The following is a 16412-nucleotide window of genomic DNA, read 5'->3' on the forward strand; positions in this document are numbered from 1 at the left end:
TTGAAGGCCTGACAAGACTTAGGAAAATTAACAAAGGGATTATCTGCCTACAAGCCAGCAGAAAGTAAGCGATGGGTGCTCTTCTTGTCCCTGCAGGGAGGCCTGGTTATAACAGCAGCCCTATGGCAGCCAGACACAGGAGCTCCCAGATAGTGACCCAAAGAGGTCCTCAGGACACACCAAGTGCATGGACAGACAGCCTTCCCAGAAGGCGCCCTTCACCGTGGGGCTTCCAGCATTTTAAAGGGCCATTTTCCTTTTAAGAAAGATGCTGAGTCAAACAAACAAACAAATCTATAAGAGGGGAAAAATGTTCCTGCTGCAGTGGAAGCCTTTGGTTCCTGTGGAAGGAAGTGAGTCCTGTGCCAGGGACAGTGCTGGGTTGGCTTGCAAGGCTCTTGTTGGGCTCCTGGATCACACCTTTGCTAAGGTCTATAATTTTGGGATATCTTATTTTCTTCTGGCCCAGCACATTCTGAGCCCCAAATAACAGTTTCTGTAATTTTGCCATCTTGGGTGTTGACCGGCGATTTTCATAATCTAGAAAAGCTTGTTTAACCTCACTCCATACCTTTTGCTTTTGCATCCTGTGAAGGAGTTCTCCGAAGCTTGACTCCTCCTCAGGGCTATAGAAGGCCAGCAGGGTCAGCGTGGGCTCCATCTCCTTAAGGCACTCTGCTCTCCTTGCCCCCTGCTCTCTCCTCTAACGCGCCTAGATCTGTCGCTGGCGGATCAGCTCAATTACATGCTGTTGCTGTTACCAGATTGTGTCCAAGAGCTCCGGACAGGGACTGTTAATCAATGGGGTGGCCTCCAGAATCAACTCCAGAATCTCGATTCTCTCATCAAGAGTATCCGGATCCACGCTGGGTTCAATCCCAGATTCTATGCGACAGTTCTCTGCTGCTTCCTTAAAGCCATCTGTGACCAAGTAGTTAATGATGAGGATTTTCATGTCCGCCCGCTGGATGTGTCAGTTGTTGAGCTTTTCCATCCACTCATCTTTCCTGATTTCATCAGGCTCTTCTATATAACTCCTTCTGGTTTATTTCTTTCGGATCCCGCCTCCCGCGCAATCAGTCTGGGCGGTGGCCACAGCGCCTTTGCAGCCGCTAACCCGACCAGGGAGGGGCAACTTTGGCCATCGCCCAGCAGAGGGAGGAGTTTCATCTGTGTGTAGTCTGTAGAGTGTTTTTTTATTTTGAGACAGCACTGAACTTTGCCAAATGCTTTTTCTGTATTAATTTTTAAAATATTAGTTGTATGTAATAATGGGTTCATTTTGACATCCATACATGTATACAATATAATTTACTCCACTTCAATTCCTAGCATTTCCCTTTCCTTTCCCTCCTCCCTCCACCAACCCCTTCCTCTCTTCTATTGATATTAATTTATTATTTTTAATTGTTGCAGTATAGACATACATAAAATGGAATTTATTTTGATACATTCACACATGCCTATAGCGTAGTTTGATCAATTTTATTCTACAGTTCCTCCCTTTTCCCATCTGTCCTTCCTCTGCCTGGATTCCCTACCTTTATTCTAGCCTTCTCCCTTTTGTTTTCATGAGATCTCCTCTCTCCCCCTTTTTTAGTTCCTTATATCTCTTTAGCTTCTGCATATAGGAGAAAATACATTTGACCTTTGGCTTTCTGAGTCTGGCTTATTTCTCTTAGCATGATGTTCTCTGTTCCATCCATCTACCTGCAAATGATTCAATTTAATTCTTTTTTTATTGTATCAATTTAAATGACCATGTGATTTTTTTCTTTATTCTGTTAATATGATGTTTTTCATTGGTTGATTTTCATATGCTGAACTATCCTTGTATATCAGGAGCATATCACCTATGGCATATGGTAATTTTAATATGCTCTTAAAAATCAGGTTCCTACTGTTTCATTGAGGATTTTTGCATCAGTGTCCATTGGGATATTGGTTTGCAGTTTTCTTTCTTCTTCTTTTTTCTTTCTTTTTCTTTTCTTTTGTTTTCTTTTTTTTATGTGTGTGTATTTGGCTTTGGTGTCATGGTAATGGCAATGCAGGCTTCACAAATGAGTTAGTAAATGTTCTCTATTGTTAATAATTTTGAAAGTATTTGTGAAAGATTGGTGTTAATTATTTAAATACTTGGTAGTATTAACCAGTGAAGTGATCTAGTCTAAAAGGTTTTTTTTTGTTGTTGTTGTTGATTTTGAGAGATTTTCTGATTCATGTCCTTACTGTTTTAGGTCTACTCAGATCATTCTGCTTCTTCACATTTCAGTCTTGTTAGTTTTTACATTTCTATGTATTTGTCCATTTCATCTAGTTTATCCAATTTTTGGTGTATGATTGTTTATAATACTATCTTGTGTTCCTTCTTATTTCTCTGAAATCAGTAATAATTTCTTCTTTGTATTTCCAGGTTTAGTTATTTATGTCTTCTATATTTCTCTCAGTAAATTTACCTAAAGACTTGTTAATATATTTTTTTTAATTTATCTTTTTCAAGAATTTACTCTTGGTTATTGATTTCTCCTTTCTTTCTTGTTCTATATTTTATTTATTTCCACTTTCATCTTTATTTTTTTTCCTTTTGCTGCCTTTGGGCTTATGTTTCTCTTCTTACAATTCCTTAAGTTGTAAAGCTATGTTACTGATTTGCTATTTTCCCTCCTTTCAAAAATTTATGTTGATAGTTACAAGTTTCTCTCAAAACTGTTTTCTCCTCATCCTGTAAGTTTTTCTATGTTGTATTTTCATTGCCCCAATACATTTTCTAATTTCTCTGATTTTTTCCTATAACTTATTGTTTGTTTTATCATATACTGTTTAATTTCAACATTTTTGTAGATTTCCAGTATTTCTAATGTCAACTCCTAGTTGCACTTCATTTTGATCAGAAAAGATACTTTCTATATTTTCAGTCTTAAAAAAATGTTTTAGGGCATGTTTTGCAGCCTCACACATGGTTTGTCCTAAAGAATGTTCCTTATGCAATTGAGAAAAATGTATATTCTGTTTGTTTGTTTGTTTGGATGTTATTGCAGAACAGTCAATTTCTCCTTTTAGTTTGGTTAATGTTTATATATGTTGGAGCACTAATGTTTGATGCATATATGTTTACAATTGTTATATCTTTTGGCAAATTCACAATTTAATCATATGAAGTCCTTTGTATCTTATTAATAGTTTTTGGATTACAGTCTATCTTGTCTGATATTAGTATAGCTATCCCTATTCCATTGTTGCTATTTATATGGAATATCTTTTTCTGTCTTTTCTCTTTTAACCTATTCTTGTCCTTCAATCTAAAATATGTCTCTTGTAGACAGCATATAGTTGGATCAAGATTTTTCCCCATTCTGCCAATCTCTGACTTTATTTGGAGAATTTAATCCTTTTACAATTGAAATATTGATAGGAAAGGACTTACTATTGCCTTTAAAAAATGTTTTCTGTATCTATTATAGCCTTTTTATCACTCTTTTCTTCCAGTTCCATCATCTTTTATGTTTAGTTTTTGTAGTGACATGTTTGGGTTTCATTTGTGTGTGTGTGTGTGTGTGTGTATTTTATAGATATTTTCTTTGCTATTATCATGGAGATTAAATATAACATCCTAAAATTGCGGAAAATCATTTTAAACTGGTACTAACTTAATTACACATAACATTTCCATTTTCTAGCTTTTCCCCAAACTTTAAGTTATGGGTGTCACAAATTACATCTTTATATATTGTGTATTTATTAATATAGATTTATAAGTATATGTATGCATTTTATATTTCAAATCCTATGCAAAATTTTAAAAAGTCACAAACTAAAATAACAAAAAGGTTGATTTTTATATTTGTCCATATAATTATTACTTTTACTGGACAACTTTACATTTTTATTTCATGTTACTGCCTAGCACCTTTTCATATTTCTACCTAACAGGTTTCCTTTATAATTTCTTATAGGAAAGATAAAATGATAATGAACTCCCTCCACTTTTGTATATCTGACAATGTTTTAATTTCTTCCTCCTTTTTGAAAGACAGTTTTGCCAGGTATAGAATTCTCAGTTGACACTTTTTCTTCCAGCACATCAAATACATTGTCCCATTGTCTCTGGCTTGCAAGATTTCTTCTGACTATTGGAGAAATCCACTGATAAACTTTTTAGGAGTCCTTTGTATGTAATGAGTTGCTTTTCTCTTGTTACTTTTGGATTCCCTCTTTGTCTTTTGACGCTTTGATAATAATGTGTCTTGGTATATGAGTTTCTTAGGGTTTCACACGCACTTCACTGAGCCCTTGGATTTACAGGGCCATGCCTTTTCTTAAATTTGTGAAGGTTTTAGCCAATATTTCTTCCTTTCTCTGTCCCTCCTTCTTCTTGAATGCTTATACTGCATCTAGTGACCTGCTTGATGGTGTTTCATAAGTCCTTTATGCTCTTTGTTCGGTTTTTTAATTCCTTTTTTTTTTTTTTGCTTCTAAGAATATAATATCAAATGACTTGTCTTTAAATTCGTTGATTTTTTCTGCCTGCTCAAGTTTGCTGTCAAACCCAATGAAAATTTCAGTTTGGGTATTGTATTACTCTCATCCCGAAAAAGTGCATTAAGATTATAATATTTCTTTAGCTATAGCGGAGTCCAGAGGGTGGAACCGGTGAATTTTTCAACTTTTGAATTTTTCAAGTTTTGCAACAATAGAAAGCAAGAGAGGGAGGGGGAAAAAGAGAGCCCAGAGCAGAAAAGAAAAGTTTGAAGCCAGGCGGGAGAGCAGGATTTGGCTGTGGGCGACAGCGGTGCCAGCAGCAGCGGCGGCAACAGCTGCAGCAGCTGCCGCCTCCGCCTCTTCGTTCTGCAGGGTCAAGCTTGGGGCAGGGCGGGCAGGCACGCACTTCGGGGCCTGCACCGGCCATGGCGGCTGCAACCTGGAACCCCGCGGCACTTAACTCTTCCGCCCAGGAGATCTGCGCTGGTGCCTTCTCCCTCAACCCAGGCTCTCCTTTCTCCCCTACCCACCCCGCCCTCATCCGGCCCTCTCCCGTGGCGCGCCCCGCCACCCAGCGTACACGCTCACGGTCCCCCTCACTCAGTCACGGTCCCCCTAGCGCACACACGGTCAGCTCCCTGCAAAATTTATCCTGCGATCGCCATTCCTCAATCATGAGGCGGTGTTCCGAGGGCTGTAACCTTGAACTTTCCCAATGCGGTGACACATTCTCTTTTTCCCTGCCGCCCGCCCTCCTGCGTCCCCCTCCCCGCCTTTTTTTTTTTTTAAAAAAAAGCATTTCATCATCAACCACCACCCCAATCCAACCCACACCGAACTTTCGCTCACCCCCAACCCCCCAACAACAGCAGCAACAGCAAATCAGCAAACAAATCCAGAAACCCAGGCAAAAAGCAGCTGACACTGGAGGCAGCGGTGTGGCCAGCAAGGCCAGCGCTCTCCGACTGCCAAAGGGTTAAAATTGTACACTGACTTTTACCCCGGGAAATGTAGCACGCCACGCGAATTTGAATCTTTCCCTATTTAAGGAGGACTGGGTTTGTTGTGAAGTCGTGGTGATCCAGCGCAGAGTCTGGTCCTGATCACTCGCATCACGGGGCTCAGATGACTGTAAAATGAATAGATGAAATTCTACCTTCTCGAAGATTTTCTTGGTCGTCTCTGGGAAAGAGTGTTTGAAGGCGAAGTTATGATGAATTCTCCAATCTGTCTCAGGATGAATTTCACTCATTCATTGAGGCACTTCTTCCACATATCCACGCAGTCGCCTATACTTGGTTCAACCTGCAGGTTGGAAAACCCAAGTGCTTTAAAAAGCATGAGAAGCAAATGTCAAAGGATGAAGAAGGAGCAGACAAAGATGAGCTTCTCAGTGAAACGCCTGAAATCAGCAGAAGTGGGCATCCAGGCTCCCAGCCAAACTACTCAAAGATATCTGCCAGGAGTACCAGGAGGACTCTGTGCTCACCTTGATTGGCAAGAAGCACCATGCTGTGTTTTATCCAATCCCTGACCAGAAAGGGTAAGATTAGAAGAATCCACATCCTGGGACAGGCAAAGTCTGGCATCTGGCTCCAGACATGATGATCCTGTTCAAAGTCATCCCTTTGGAAAGTACTAATGGAGAGCTCTGGCTCATGAAATCCTCACATTGCACAAACCCAGCACTTTGTGTCCAGCCACATCATATCACAGTATCAGTTAAGAAGCTTGATTTGTTTTTGGCATACTACATGCAGGAGCAAGGTAGGAGCAGATCATTCTTTCTTCTAGCATGGCAGTCCACAAACCTGGTTTAGGGAATATCTGGCTTGAGTTAGATGGTCCCCGAGGCCCTTAGATGTCCTCTGCCCTCTCTGGGTACAGTGTTGTGCCCTCTTCCATTCACATGTCCACTGTCATGTGTCAGTCATGTAAATAGACAGGGAGCTTTCACACCTAGATAGGCTTGGGTATTTAAAGAAAGACCCCAAAGTCTGCTTTTCTTCCCCCCCCCCCCCATGAGTACACACAGAGTAGTCTACAACATCTAGTTCATTACACTTTACTTTCTGTGCTAGGCTATGTCTCTTGTGTCTAGTCATCTTTTCCCAATTTGGAATATAACTTTATTTATGAATAGTGAAACTTCTATTTAGTAATCTTTGTGTTAGCCTCATAACTAACAAGGTTAGTGGACTTTTTTCAGGAATCTAGTGCTATTGGAATCAAAAATAGAATTAATATTTACTATTGTAAAATGTATAAGATAGCCACTATCAAAGCATAATCTTAGGTAGAACTAGATTTATTTGATTTAAATGTTTCTAATTACACCTACTTTTGATTGTGCAATATGCGCTATGGATGTAATGAAATAATATTTTTTTTTTGTGTACGTGTATACTATTTTCCCAGAGTGACTTTAGAACCCTTTATAGTGTTAGTTTACTTGAATTTAAATTCATAAAACTTACCAAGGAGAGAGTTGAGCTTTCCTTAAGAAACATTATAGACAAAAACAGAAAGTGGGCTCCACGCCCAGTGGACCAGGCTGGGGCTGTGAGGTAACTGTTGCAACCAGCGGGAGCTGGGAGGTGACACCCAGTCTCCAGTCCCCAGTCCCCAGAGGTGCCCGAAGGAAAAGGAGGCGGCGGCCTTAGCGGTCCGGGGAGAAGCTCCTGATGCACCTCTGCTCAGCCAGAGTGTCCTGGCTGAGCGACAACAGCCCGCGCGGCGGAGACTCAGAGTGGCAGCAGCCGGCGCAGCCCTGACGCGACTCGAACCGGTGGGCTCCCCGAACCGGGAAACAGGGGTCCTGGAGCACGAGTGGCCGCTGCAGTCCCAGCGGAGTGCGCTGAGCCCAGGCTCCCTGCAGTCTTGGCCATAAGGAGGGACGAGGGAGACGCCAAGGCCATGAGGTACCCACAGTCGCCAGACGGAGCCGGCTCGCCCCTCGAGAGTTTGAGGGACGACTATGAGAAAAGCTGAGTGGGCAGGGCACTCTGCGAGGCTTCTTCTTTCACCTCTGCAACGTGGAGCCACCGCTGGCCCACCTCCTCCCGCAGCCGCGGCGCGGCTCCCCCTTCGCCCCGGCGCGCCTCTCGCCGGGCGCCCTGGCCGCCTTTGTCTTTGCCCTGCTGCTTGGCGTGGGGCCCGGGCGGGGGCCTGGCCCTGGCCGGAGCGGCGGCTCCTGGTGGCCACTGGCGCTGCCCGCCTGCTGCTACCTGGGGGACTTCTTGGTGTGGCAGTGGTGGTCTTGGCCTCGGGGGCGGGGGGAGGGGGGACGCGGCTGCTGCCCCGCACACGGCGGCAGGTTGTTGGTGCTGAGCTGCATGTGGCTGCTGACGCTTGCGCACCCGGTGCGGCTCGGGCACAGCATCTTGGTGCTGCTCCTCGCCAGCTTGGTCTGGTGGGTCTCCTTTGCCAGCCTCTGGGCACTGCCCTCTGCCCTCAGGCCGCTGCTCTCCTGCCTGGTCTCGGGGCCGTCGGATGCCTGCTGGCCCTGGGTTGGATCACTTCTTTCACCTCGGGGAAGCCGCTCATCATCCCTGGTTGTCCAGTACCATGGAAGAAAAAGTGTCCGTGATCAGACCCGGGAGGAGGTCCAGGTGCGTGTCGCTAGGAGAAATGGCAGCCAGTCACTATGGCAGTGGCAAAATGTTCAGGAGACCTTCGTTGCCTTGTATTTCGAAGATGATTCCATGGGATTGAGACTTGAAGCAGTGGTGTAAGCCTCATTACCAGAATTCCGGAGGTGGAAATGGAGTTGATCTTTCAGTGCTAAATGAGGCTTGCAATACGGTGTCAGATCTTCTGAGTGACCCAAGCCTTCCTCCGCAAGTCATTTCTTCCCTACGAAGTATGAGTAGCTTGATGGGTGCATTCTCTGGGTCTTGTAGGCGGAAGATTAATCCTCACTCCATTTCCTGGATTTTATCCCTACTCTGAAATAGAGAGAGAATCCAACTGAGAAAGGAGATGGAAAACTTCACTATCCCGATTGATAACATTTAATGATATTTTTCAGATTGAAATTCCTTCTTTTTGGGGGGTGGGGGATTGAACTCAGGGACACTCAACCACTGAGCCATATCCCCAGGCTTATTTTGTGCTTTATTTAGAGACAGGGTCTCACAGAGGTGCTTAGTGACTCTCTCTATTGCTGAGAGTAGCTTTGAACTCCTGATCCTCCTGTCTCACTCAGCCTCCTGACCCACTGGGATTATAGGTGCGTGTCATTGCACCTGGAGAGAACTCCTTCTTTTAAAGTTATATTACATACAATTTCCTTTTGAAATCTTTTACCTTTTATTGACCTGCATGGGACCTTATATGAGGTTTTATAAACTCAAATAAATTCTAGATGAATATTTAGGTCTTTTTAAAAAATAATATTGCTTTAATTAGGAGTTAGAGCTTGTATAGCAACAACTTTATATTATTATTGCTATTGTTGTTAAGAAGTATGAACAATAAAAACATTTAGTTCTAGGCTTGTATAACAAACTAGCATTAATTTGTTGTACTCTTTAGAATCCAGAAATTGTTCTTACTGAACCCCAAACCATACATGATCATTCCAATATTCATTTTATGAATTATACAGTGTTACTTAAAAATAATTTTTATGAACCCTGTTTGTCCCCCACCCATTTAACCCACTGGAGATTGCAATAAACCAAGAGGCACTGATTTTTTCAATATTAGATTTGGAATTAATTTCTCTTTATCAGTACTACAAAATAGGATTTCCTTTAGGAAATAATATTACTATTCTAAATAGGCATATGTCATGCTTTTTCATTGTGCTTTTATTTGTTTTATTTGATTATTATTGGTATCTTCACCATTATCTAAAACCACAAAACTAGAAACATTTAGGGATTGTCTTACTTCAGCTAATTTACCCTATAGGTAAGAAAATTCAGAGAGGATAAACTTAAAATTGGTTAATTTTGTCAATTCTAATAGTGGAATAGAACTTAGAAAAACGTAAACATAGCTTTTGGAACAATTTTGATAAGATAATTTCACTTTGTCCATATCTCAGCATTAGGGTTAGAAATGTTGAAAGGTTTAGTGAGCAGAATTAGAACAAAAGGATTTGAAAATTATTGATTACTCTGTGGATCATGAGTAATTATGTGATTCTTTTATTTATTTGTTTATTTAGGTACCAGAGATTGAATCCAGGAACTGTTAACCACTGTGCCACATCCCCAGCCCTTCTTTTTTTAATATTTATTTTTTAGTTGTACACAATACCTTTATTTTGTTTGTTTATAAATTTATATGGTGCTGAGGATTGAACCCAGGGCTTCCTCACCGCTGAGCCCCAACACCAGCCCCAACAGCCCTTCTTAAAATTTTTTATTTTGAGACAGGGTCTCCCTAAGTTGCTTAGGGATAAGTTCTTTAGAGCCTCACAGAGTTACTGAGGCTGGCTTTGAACTTGCAATCCTCTTTCCTCAGCCTCTGAAGCTGCTAGAATTGCAGGCGTGCACCACTGTTCCCAGCTGATTCTTTTATTTCTAAAGTTCATATAGTTGTGCCTGCATTAGTCAGAACTCTCTTAATGGTGACACTTAATTATGTGACTTTATTTATTTATTTCGCATTCTACCTCATAAGAAAAAGGTTAATCACAACATCTAAAATGGATAGCAGTCAATCAATAAAGTAATTCATTAATGTATTCTTGAGTTAGTCTTTGCATTATTGTGTTGCTCTTTCTTTGCATTTTCTATTGAAATTTGTTGCTCCTGATAGTACTTTTAAAAGTAATTCTTTAAAAACCTTAATCATAAAAATCATATTATAAGGCTGGGGTTGTGACTCAGTGGTAGAGTGTCTGCCTAGAATGTATGAGGCACCATAAATAAATAAATAAATACATAAATAAAGGGATTGTGTCAATCTACAACTAATAAATAAATAAATAAATAATTAGAGGGTATGAACATTTAAAGTAAAAAATTATATTATAACAGTATTATGTTTGTTACTATGTTTTCTGTGTAGAAAAAATTATTGGTATACTGGAAACATTTTAAACACAATAATTGAACAGGATGTATAAATGCAAAAAAAAAAAAAAAGAAAGTGGACTGGCTATAGTAGTTTAAAATAAATCCCCCAAAGAATGTAGAAACTGCGTACCATACCTATGTTTTAAAAAAATCAATAAAGAGTTATAAATGTTGCCTGCACAATTCCAGATAGGTGATATTGTTTCTGTGTATTTTGGGGGTTAATGAAATATGTTTCCTTATTATTTTTATTTTTTAAAGACATTTTCCTTAAGTAGGTGAGAATTTATTTTCTTCAAATCAGTGTGTTAAAATATAGATGCCTTTGCATTAATAATAGTTCATAGTAAAATGTCATTTTAAAAAGCAGCATAAGTGGCCTGAAATTTGAGCTGCCACAGATGGTGGGTCATTTCCGAATTTGGCCTGGTGGGAGGGAAAATGGCCTGCAGATAGCTAGGTGGCAGACAGTTATATGATGGTGTTATATAAATGCAGGTTTTAATATATTGCTGTGTCCATTATTATCATTTAAAAAAGTAAAATATAAAATTACTCTTTTGACTCAAAAAGCTAGGTATTTACTAAGAGCTTTTTGCTCTGATATTTTCTTGATATAATTTTAGGAAATATGTTTAGATATTTAGATGTCATTTAGTCTGATTTTAAATAATAGTATTGGATATCACTCATTTGGAAATATTATGTTTTTTTTTTTTAAAAAATACAGTATTGCATTTACTATTTCCATGCATTTAAGAACTAAAGTCTTAATAATGATGGTTTGGGGAAAATATATTTTCATCAAAATAAAATCTCATTAACACATGACAATTTGATTGACAGCTGTCTAGGAGGTAACATTTTTAAGGCAGGCTGTATATATGTGTTGGATTGACTATAAATGCATTGTAACTGTGTTGTGAAAATTAAGGCTGAAAGTAAAATTTTAAAAAGTGGGAAAAAGATTATATTATTTCTTTCTTAAATATTTTATGGAATTTATTGTCAAAACTATTTGAAATTTTCATATTTAATTTTTTATATTGATCTATTCATTATCCAACAAATTGTTTTTGGAGCATGTACTTTGTGTTAGGCATAGTTTTAAAGTCTTTGGTATTTTAGTGAACAAACTGGACAAAAGTTCCTCCATTCATGGTGCCTACATTCCAGTAGTGAAGAAAAATAGTAAATAAAACATAATAACAGGAAGTTATGTCGTGTGTTAAGAATAAGTAAAAAAATAAAGCAGCATAAGGATGACCAGGAGATGGGAGGCAGGACAAGGTAGAGGAGAAGGGCAGGTTAGGATCGTAGATAGGATGGCCAGGGTAAGACTTATTGAGAAGGTGATAACTGGTATTAGACTTGAAGGAGTTGAAAGAGTGAACTGTGGATATCTGGAGAAAGAGCATTCCAAGCAGAGGAAACAAACAACCCAATGGGGGATCAGCTTGGCTTCATTTTAGAACAAGTAGGAAGGCACTTTGGTTCTTCCAAAGATTTAAGTGCAGGTTTATGAATGCAAGTATAATAGTTGTCAAGATGAATGTTAGAAATTCTGTAATAAGATACTTCTTTTATTTGTTGTTTTATGGTATTTTTTTTCTATCTTGGGAAAAAGCCCAATAGCTCCACATGTAATAAATTTAAAAAGATGAGTCTTCATTTTTAAAATGTAGCTTTGTAAGTAGCTTTTCAAAAATATGGCAAATACATATATCAAAGTATATTAAATATATGTTAAAATAATCCTTTGACCTACATGATCATATAATTAGTAACTTAATTATGTTTTAATTTTATGGGCCAGATAATTGTTTTTTATTCCATGAATGCTAAATGACTAGACAAAATATATGAACATTCAATTGTTATGTAGAATGCAATTTACTATAGTATTTAAGTAACTAGTTGTTCACTAACTGTGATATTTAGAAGTGTGTAATTTCTAAATTGAAGACTTCTAAATTGAAGAAATTCAGTAATTAGAATTTCTTTAACATATGATTTGGAAGAAATCATTTCGAATGGCTTCATTTAACCTACTTGTTGTGAGTTGTTTTAAATGGTATTAGACTAGGTGTATTCTGTTTCCAAAATGCCTGTGTTTTTTGTCACTGTCTGACCATTGTTTTATAATATAGAGACACACTGCTTTGAGTATTTGTGTGATTGAACATTGTAGAGAAAATCACATTTTAGACACACTTTATAATTATTAGTGTCCAGATTTGTATATTTTTTTCTGATCACTTTAGAGTTAATTATTTCTTTTTAAAAATTCTTTCATTTTATTTATTTATTTTTTTTATGGTGCTGAGTATCATACCTAGCTTCTCACATGTGTAAGGCAAGCGTTTTCCCATTGAGCTACAGACCCAGTCCCAGAACCGATTACTTCTTCACCTGGTCTACCATGGCACTTTATGCATATTTCCATGATCACCTTTCATTATAGGTTTTAGCTACATAATTTCTAGCCTGTCTACAAGTTGCCTATCTTTGTATCCCTGCAAGGTGCTGAAATACTGACATGGCTCCTGCAGCCTCACAGCCAGGTCTCTTGGTCCTTCCCGAGAAGCAGCAGTGGAGCAGTGGAGTGGCCAAGTGGTAGCCCTGGTAGATTCCAGCACTGGTGGCAGGCAGGTGGATCCTGCCATTCAGATGTGGCAGGACTGAGGTGCCTTGGGCCAGTGTCAAGGTGAGCTGGGGCAAGTCAATTTGTCACCCTCACAGCAGCCTAGCCTGCAAACAATATGATCTTTATTTTATATTGAATTTTTATATTCTTTTCAGTTCTCCCTAATCCTTATTTTTTCTCCCTTGCTTTAAAAAATGCTTTTTTGAAGAACCATATTTATTCATTTATTCAGCACTATAAATTTAGTATCAACTCTCTACCAGGCACAGAGGTAGCCATTTTCAGACTTGAAAGTGAATATGATACAAAAAACTCTATTTTAGAATTAATAGATAAACATTTCTTATTTAGCCGATATTTACTGGTTGCCTATTATGTGCTAGCCATTATTGTGGAAATTGTGGATAAGTTAGTAAAAATAACAAAGTCCATGTACCCATATAGGTTACATTCTAAGGGAAGAATACCAGAGTAAGGAGGTAAGATTTAACTATGAAGGTCGGTCAAAAAAGGTCTTCCTAAGAAAGTCATATTTGAGCTGAAAATTAAAGGATGAATAAAACCAAAGAAAAAGACTAATTGAGGACAAATCATTATTGAGGATGGGAATGAACTCAATATGTTTCATGGACATTTGTTTGTAGTTTTTCAGGTGGAACAATTTAGGAATTTATTACTGTTTCCATTTTTTTCAATCAATAGTGAATTGAGGACACTGCTTGTGAAGTTTTTGGGAGGAGGCAGACGGTAAAAGGAAACAATTTGAGGAGAGAAAAACATTGAAGATGGATATTATGAAGGAATAACTTCAGCAAAAAGGGAATATACAAGCCAGGGCAGTGAGTAGGATTGCTAGGCAATGTTGAGGGGCTCTAAGGAGGTTTGTTAGTCAACAGGCTTGTATGGATTATTTTCATCTATAGGCACAGGTATGAAGAAGATACGGGGTTTAACCAGAAGAGATTTTATGTTTTATTAGTGCACTATAGTTATAGATAGAAATGGAGTCCATTTGACATAATCATACATATATGGAATATAGTTGGTTCCAATTCAATCCCCTTTCTTCCCCTTTTCATTCTCTCCTCCGTCCCCCTTTTCTCTTCCTCTAATATTCTAGTCTTCCTTCTATTTATTTATTGTTTATGAATAAATATGTTATGTTATTTGTGATTTATATAGAAATGTGAAATTCACTGTGGTACATCATATATGTACATACAAAATTTGATTGATTTCCATTAATCATTCCTCCCCTAACTCCTTCTTCTGTTCCACTGATCTCCCTTCTATTTTGATGGGACACTCTCCCACCTTATTATTATCAATTTTTGCCTTATTTTGATCTAGCTTCCACAAAAGAGTAAAAACATTTGACCATTGACTTTCGGAATCTGGCTTATTTCACTTAGCATGAAGTTATTTAGTTCTACTGTATATCAGAAAATAAATATAAAAAAATTTATTTTGTTTTAGTTGTAGTTGGACACAATACCTTTTTTTGTTTATTTATTTTTATGTGGTGCTGAGGATTGAACCCAGGGCCTTGCACATGCTAGCGAGCGCTCTACTGCTGAGCCACAATCCCAGCCTCTAATTTCATTCTTTTTTTTATGACTGAGTAAAACTCCATTGTGTTTGTATAGCACATTTTCTTTATACATTCCTCTGTTGATGAGCATCTGGACTATTTTCATAACTTGACGATTGCGAATCACACAGCGATAAATATTGATGTTCCTGTATTGCTATTAGTTACTAATTTTAGTTATTTTGGTTAAATATCAAGAAGTTGTATAGCTGGAATGGTGGTCCTATTTCTACTCATTTGAGGAATCTGTATACTGCCTTCCAAACTTGTTGTATTAATTTGTAGGCCCACCAACAATATGTGAGTGTATCTTTTTCTCCACATCCACACCAGCGTTTATTATTAATCTTGATGATTGCCATTCTAACCACATTCTTAATGTAGTTTTTTAAAAAAATACATTATTTTTGATAATTTTGTTTTTCATCAATATATTTTTAATACTTTTTTAGTTATACATGGACACAATATCTTTATTTTGTTTATTCATTTTTATGTAGTACTGAGGATCGAACCCAGTGCCTCACACATGTGAGGCAAGCACTCTGCCACTGAGCTACAACCTCAGTCCTCAATGTAGTTTTAATTTGTATGTCCCTGATTTCTAAGGATGTTGGTCTTTATTTTGTCATATATTTGTTGGCCATTTGTAATTCTTCCTTTGCAAAATCTCTGTTTGGTGCTTTTACCTATTTATTGATAATTTTTTTTGGTGTTAAGTTTTTAAAGTTATTTCTATATGCTGTATATTAGTCCCCTATTGGATGAGTAGCAGGCACAGAGTGTCTCCCATTGTGCAGGCTCGCTATTCATGCTCTTAATTGTTTCCTTTGCTGTGCCATCTCATTAATTGATTCTTGGTTTTATTTCTTGAGATTTAGGAGTCTGGTAAAGGAAGTCAGTGCCTCTGCCCACAGGTTGGAGTGTTGAGACTGTGTTTTCTTCTAGCAGTTGCAAAGTTTCTGGCCCAATTTCTAGGTTTTTACCCACTTTGAGTAAATTTTTGTGCAGGATAAAAGATGGTTTTATTCTTCTACAAATGGATATCCAATTTTCTCAGCACCATTTATTAAAAAGGCTATATTTTCTCCAATATAAAATAAAGTTTTTGGTATCTTTGTTGAGCTCAGATGACTGTCTCTGTGTGGGTTTATCTCTATGTCTTCTATTCTATTCCATTCATCTTCATGTTTATTTTGATGCCAATACCATGCTGATTCTTTTAAAATAGATCTGTAGTATAATATGTTTTGTAGACGGACATAATACCTTTACTTATGTATTTTAATGAGGTACTGAGGATCAAACCCAGTGCCTCACACATGCTACACAAGTGCTCTACTACTGAGCCACAACCCCAACCCCTGTAGTATAATTTTGATATTATGTATAGTGAGACCTCCAGCATTGCTCTTCTTTCTCAGAATTTCTTTGGCTATTCTGGGTATTTTGTTCTTCCATATGAATTTTAGAACTGATTCTTCTAATTCTGTGAATAATGTAACTGGTATTTCGATGGGCTTATATTTAATCTGCATAATGCTTTTGGTACTATGACTATTTTGGCAATATTAATTCTGCCTGTCCAATGACACGGGAGGTCTTCCCATCTTCTGAGTTATCTGTTAGTTTATTTTCAGTGTTCTATACTTTGTAATGTAGA

The 16412-nt window shown here is 38.2% G+C and overlaps 3 pseudogenes; 2 read left to right on the forward strand and 1 right to left on the reverse strand.

Moving 5' to 3' along the window:
• Positions 1-259: 259 nt before the first annotated feature.
• On the reverse strand, positions 260-4906 carry LOC143412037 (glucose-induced degradation protein 8 homolog pseudogene; annotated as a pseudogene).
• A 783-nt stretch (positions 4907-5689) lies between these two features.
• On the forward strand, positions 5690-10830 carry LOC143379035 (nuclear factor 1 B-type-like; annotated as a pseudogene).
• Positions 6836-8486, forward strand: LOC143379490 (cGMP-inhibited 3',5'-cyclic phosphodiesterase 3B pseudogene; annotated as a pseudogene).
• Positions 10831-16412: the final 5582 nt, after the last annotated feature.

The sequence above is a fragment of the Callospermophilus lateralis genome, chromosome 13 (assembly GCF_048772815.1).
Source record: "Callospermophilus lateralis isolate mCalLat2 chromosome 13, mCalLat2.hap1, whole genome shotgun sequence".
NCBI classification, from domain to species: Eukaryota; Metazoa; Chordata; class Mammalia; order Rodentia; family Sciuridae; genus Callospermophilus; species Callospermophilus lateralis.